The sequence below is a fragment of the Andrographis paniculata genome, unplaced genomic scaffold, assembly GCF_009805555.1.
Source record: "Andrographis paniculata isolate CXL003 unplaced genomic scaffold, ASM980555v1 Contig65END, whole genome shotgun sequence".
In the NCBI taxonomy this organism is placed as follows: domain Eukaryota; kingdom Viridiplantae; phylum Streptophyta; class Magnoliopsida; order Lamiales; family Acanthaceae; genus Andrographis; species Andrographis paniculata.
Window position 1 is genome coordinate 4990219 of NW_026137601.1, and position 6823 is coordinate 4997041.

The window sequence follows — 6823 nt, forward strand, 5'->3', positions numbered from 1 at the left end:
CTTACTTTATTCACTACCCAAACTTCAGTAACTTAATTATAAAATAATACTTCATCAAGGTAATTATTTATTTATCTATTATTTTTTTTCAGCTTTTTCTTTTCTTTCTTTTTTTCTTTTCTTTTTTTCTTCTTCTTTTTTTCTTCTTTTTTTTTTTGGTTTTTTGTTTTTGTTTTTTTTTGGCTTTTGCCTTTATATAAATATACCTTCACTACCCAAAATCATTCCTGCATACTACGACTTATTCGTACCCGAATTTTGTTTCTAACTAGTGTCGAAAAAATAAAGTGCATCACAATATGAACTTAAAGTAATTCTTTCCAACATAGGATTTAAATTGGATAAGGCTTAATAACAAAAGAAGGGTATGAGGCTAAATAACGGTTTATCATAAAAGAAAAAATAGGCTAAAAAGGCTCAAATGGGCTAACTAGGGGGATATATTGTGCTCGGTAATAAAGAAAGGCTTAATGGGGTTACTTAATGCCCTTATCATTTTCAAAACACAAGATTCGATAGTCGCAAGTTCAACATGCATATTCACTCAAGTTCTAGGTCAACTAATTGAGTACTACATATCTCACAATAAAGTTTTTCCAAAAAATTGAATATTATGTTTATTTTCTAATGTAACTTTTGGAACATAGGCTCAAATCTCATAGGGTTCAAACGTCGACTTGGCTCAACACATCTCAAATCCAATGTCATTAGTTATGCTAAACTAACCTATCACACAAATCACATTTGAGTCACTTCAGACTAATCTAAAAAACATGCAAAAGGACAGCAAATTAGGCATAAAAAGTAGCAAAAAAAATGAAAATTTTGCCCAAAAATTTGCATAACTCTCCCCACACTTAAATTATGCATTGTCCTCAATGTAAAGTGAAGTAAAATAAGAGAGGGACTTCCCTGGAGTCCGTATATGGTGGATCAATTGTGAAAGTGTGTTCTTTGCTTGCCTCGCTAACGCCTTGTGAGTCGGTGGTGCATTAATCACCTTTAGGGAGCTTGAAAATTCTAACAAATCCTGAGAAAACAAACTCACCAAACACAACAAAGTATCCCAAAAAGGAGCAAAGAAGGTCTGGTCTGTAATTCTACCATGCCAATACTACCAAATCAAAATAAAATTTCTCCAAAAAAGTAAGTGCTTGGATTCCTACCAAATCTCGAAAAACCAAATCAAATCAACTGCCTAATATCTACAGCCAGTAAGTATCAAGAAGCATCATGGTACTTGGATTCAATCAATCGAATTAAACCACGATAAAGAAAATAATCAACAAGTAATCAATTTGTGTGGCACAGAGTCATTGAAATTCAATCTTAGGTCTCAACAAAGTCAGTTCAATTTCATTCCCATCTACTAAGCCAATGTAGAGTATCCCAAAATCGAACAAATCAAACAACTAACAACCCATTGAATCACCTATCACATAATACATTTATAACCGACATTAAATTGCAATTCCAGAATGTCAATACCTTGAACATAATCAATTAGTAGCACATATCTATGCAAGCAATCAATCAACCTTATTAAGTCAAGCCAAATAATCACTGATCATCGCACCAAAACATTATAAAACACCTATAATAGGAACTGAAGTTCACTCTCGATTCCAAAATAACAATCGCACAGTCTCAATAAATTCATCTCGAAAACTTGAAATAATTAGAGCAGAGAGATGAAGAAATATTACCCAATTAGAGGAGTGGTTGTGGTGATCGGCGACGGCCTTGGCAGAGTGTGAATCGAGCGGCTGAAGTTGGACTCGGCAGAGAGCGGTTCGTGCTGGTCGAACCGGTTCGGCTATGGCGGTGTCTGACTGGTGTTGCGTGCGGGTGGACAGCTGAGAAAAAAGCAGCAGTGCGGTGGTCGGCTGTGGAGGTGCGCGGAGGAAGTGCGTCGGCGGTCCGGAGTAGCGACGTAGGCGGAATTACAGCGAAGTCTGGCAGAGGATAGACGGATGGCGGAGAGGGAGCACTACAAAAAAACTGCATTTTAGTCACGGAAATTACTCACGGAATTTTGTGAGTAATCATGAAAAATCCGTGAGTAAATTGATTACTCACATAATTACTCGCAGAATTTCGTCCGTAAGTAATCTGTTAGTAAATGCCTCGTAAGTAATTCCTGACAAGAAAAATTCATGAATAATTATGTAAGTAGACTACTCATGAAATTACTCACGAAATTCTGTCCGTGAGAAATTTACTCACGTACTTAATCACGGACTTTGTCTGTAAGTAAATTTACTCATAGAACAAATTTTGTGAGTAGTTCCGTAAGTAAAAATCAACAAAATCTCTTACTTGTGACGGAATGTTTCATGAGTAATTCCGTGAGTAATTTACTCACTGAATTACTTACTGAATTTTCCCTTGCAATATATCAACATGATTTTTGAGACGGAATAAGTTTCGTGAGTAATTCCGTGAGTAATTTTTTCTACCCAAAAAATTTATATTTCAATTTTTCTATACCAGTCCTAAATCATATATTACGACAACACAAATCCAAACCACAAAGTAAATCATTCCAAGCCAAATATCCAATAAACAAAATACGATCAAATCACACGATGTTTATAACCATAGTTCCATAATCGATGGATACCACAAAAAAAAATAAACATAACCGTATATTTGATATAATAAATCTGTAAATCCGTAAAAATTTATATTTGAATTTATCCATAACAGTCCCAAATCATTTACTACGACAACACAAATCCAAACCACAAACTAAACAATTCCAAACCATCCAATAAACAAAATACGATCAAATCACACGATATTTATAACAATAGTTCCATAATCAATGGATACCACAAAAAATAGTAAACATAACCTTATATTTGAAATAGTAAATCTGTAAATCCGTAAAACTTTATATTTCAATTTATCCATACCAATCCCAAATCATATAATGACAACACAAATCCAAATCACAAAGTAAATCATACCACAAGCCAAATATCCAATAAACAAAATACAATCAAATCACACGATGTTTACAACCATAGTTCCATAATCAATGGATACCACAAAAAAGAAGTAAACATAACCGTATATTTAAAATAGTAAATCCGTAAAATATTAAAGTTCAAATACTTGGTACAAAAATCAACAAACATGTGGCGCACCTGAATCGCCGTCGGGGTCGCAGCGGTCTGGTCAGGCATTCATCCTCTCAAGTTGTTGCATGATCGTTAGGGTGTAATTTTCAAAACGATCAAATCGTTCCTCCAAGCACGCTAGCCGGTCGTCAGTCGTAGAAGTGCTAGGTGTACGACCATCACTAGTAAATGAGTTACGGTACGGTGGCACTGTCGATGCTAGCGATCCAAGCCCAAATATCCTCTTCTTCTTATCCCGATGCACCAAGGAAAGTAAGGCATCAGCACGGTTATACTGTATATTGCCAAATTGAGACATACCTTCCTCGATGACATCCATGCCTTCCTATAAATTGTAAATAAAATATATTGCATATATATAGTTTGTATTAAGTGAACAATATTTAGTAAAATATCAATTGATTGACTTACTTTTAGTCAGGCTGCCTTCGTACTGCAATAATTCTTTCCATCGTGGTGCCTCGTATGCGTCCACTCATATGTGTCCCATTTCTCGAAACCCTACACTTATATTTGTATGGTCTTTAAATACAATAGTTTAAAAATATTCACAATTAATGTGTAAAATATAAATTTACCATTTTCTGTGAAGTCTCCATGAATGATCGAGACCCACCGGTGTGCGTGGCCTCAGCAGAACCGCTCGGATTACCGCCTCGTCTGTTGGATTTTGCTGTCACCGACTTCTTAATGGCATTCTGGGAGGTCCATTCCTCCTTCCATTTCTGGAGCACAATGGCGAGAACTCTTTTCCTGAGCTTTTCTTTTCCCAAATGAATTTCATGGCGTATTTCATACAACCAGTGGTTGTATGTTTCATAGGCCTTTTGATTATAGTAAAAGTGCACAACCTCATGGTATTCGGGTTTCCACCTAATGTATTTCTGTGAACAATAAATTTAATCATTATAAATTAGCATAAAATTTGATGGGTAAATATATGTCCTTCATTACAACATAATAAGCGTGCTTTAATTGTACCTTCATTTCCTCTTCGTAGAACTGTTGTGTCGCTAGCGGTACATGTGTCCACGTGTAGCCCTCGGGGCTAATTTTTGTTGTGAATATCGGACGTAATTTCCGTGTGGCACTACTCGGCCAAAAAATGTTGTATGTAATTTATAGCTACAAATTAAGAAATTATTGGTAACTTGACTGTAGAATTACACATAAACATTGTAGGCACACACCTACCATCTGGGCGCACCTCAATCTCAATTAAACCGTCATTGTCATGGCTCCCTACCGAAGATTGTTCAGACCCAGAATTGCCAACTCCTATTTTCAAGAGTTTTAGTCTACCTATTTTAAAATTATACTACAACAGTGAGTAGTACAATGCATTCTAACCTGATGTATCGCCTTGGGTGGTCCCACGTGAAACAACCGTTGTTGTATCTGCTGATGTTGATGTCGTGGCACCTGCAGTGAAATTATTAACTGATATTAGTGAAAGGTTTGTTGTACAAGGATTTAATATACATTCAAAATACTAAATCTACATACCAATAGATGTACTTGTCACGTCCTCAACCCGCTCCTCCTCCACAGCCTCCTGCAAGCGCATGGCGGATCGAGCAAGCTGACGAATTCGCTGCTGGCATAACATCTTCTCTTCTTCTTGAGACATCTGCATTATAGAAGACATGTAGTTAATTTATAATATATTAGTAAAGTAAAAAGTTATTAAAGTTTTGGAGGACCTATTCAGCAGACACATCATAATTGGAACTTGCTGGACTGAGCTGATTAAGTTCCGATGTAGAAAAAGTTTCAAAGAATATTTCTTCGTTATCCGTATTTGAACCATCTGAATTGTCTATTGGTATACCACTCCCACCATCTGTTGATGCCAAGTAAAGTTGCTCCCCTTCTGTGGGTGTTTCAATAGTGCAAGGTTCCACCACCGCATCCGGTATGTGTCAACTTCTTCCTGACTTTCCACGATCTCGCCACTCATATCGATCCAACCCCGGGGTCTGACTCGACATACTGCCAACCAATCAGCCTTGTCCTTTTTCATACTTGGGAATGGAAGATAACATACCTGTGTCGCTTGTATTGCAAGTATGAACGGTTCATAAGTATGGAGTTTTTTCTTTTTATTGACCTCCACCAAATTGTATCTTCCATGCTTCTTCGTTCCAACACCGGAAGTTGGATCATACCACTCGCAATTAAAGATAGTACATCGCTTGATCGGTAGTCCTGGAAATTCAATCTCCAAAATTTCTTGAATATGACCGTATTACTCTAAACCCCCACCATCAAACTCCACTATTGTATGAAGCCTTCTTTGCACCGTACTTTTCGGTGTAGAAACGATGACCATTAATGAAACACTTATTATACCTAGTGACCTCCACCAACAGCCTGTGTGAAATGTCTTTATAAATATTTGGAATGTTGCCTTGTTCAGTAACCTCGAGGGAAAGAAGGAATAAGAAAAAATAAAAGAAGGGGGGAAGATCGCGGTGGTCCGGAAGGAAGAGGAGGGAGAGAATCGCGAACGGCGGAGAAGGTAGGAAGAGGAAAGGGGAGGGCGACGGGGGGAGAAGAGAGAAAGAGAGAGAGAAGTGGTTTACGATTTAGGATTTCTTTTATTTATTTATTTTGGAGATTTAGGGTTAAAATTGGATACGGGATAAAGAAGGCAAGCAGTGTGATAGGTAGTGTTTAGTCATGGTCACAACTAAATACTATCTATCATTCTGGAAATTGGATGGGTAAAGGAAGAATGAGTAAAAGAAAACAGAATGTGAGGTGCCAATTAGTAATGACCATGACTAAAAGTCACCTCTTGGCCTGATTTTTTTTTTTTTTGGAAATTCAATTGCGCCTTCGCCAAGAACCAACAATTATTTTGCAAAAGACATGCACCAAACCAAACAAAACCATCAAAAGTATTATTAGCAATAAAAAAAATAAAAAAAATTAAACTAAGAAATCAATTAAATGGTTTGGGTTGTCTCCCAAAAAAACGTTTTTCTTTATAGTCTTTGAGGTAGACTTCGTCGCGCATCAATTCTAAACATCAAAATCTGCGAAGGGTGTGACTTTATAGGATCAAGTGAAGGTCCCTCGTGGTGTAATTTGAAGCGATGTCTATTGGCCACATACTTTTTCTTCGCCTTAAAATTTTGATTCTCCTTATGGCACTTTTTCGCAGCCAACAATGGTGATCCCTTGGGAATCCAACTCAACTTTTTGACAATCTTTTTTTTCTCTTACTCGTTTTCATCTCGTCAGTTGGTCTTTTCTCTAACGGCTTTGTCAACACAGTTTTTTGTCTATTCTCATCACAAAATTGACACGACCACACTGACACTATACTACTCACACCAATCTTTCAAATAAGAAGACGATAAACATGCTATAATCCCTCTTAATTACTTACATATATAACAACATGTTCATCTGCAATAAATTTTTTCTCATCAAAACATAACATAACTCAACAGTAGCTTGTTAACATTCACCAAAAGGATCTCAAACCATATCAAAAACTACACAATCGACATACTATTTATAACAACACCATACAACTTCTAAAACAGACGTAATATAGAACAACGGAAGCAAAACAAGCCACGGTCCTGCCCGCAGGTCGTCATCTATGTACACGGTAACTCAAAATGCCTGTAAGAGCGCCACGGCTACTCCAGTTTGACCATCAA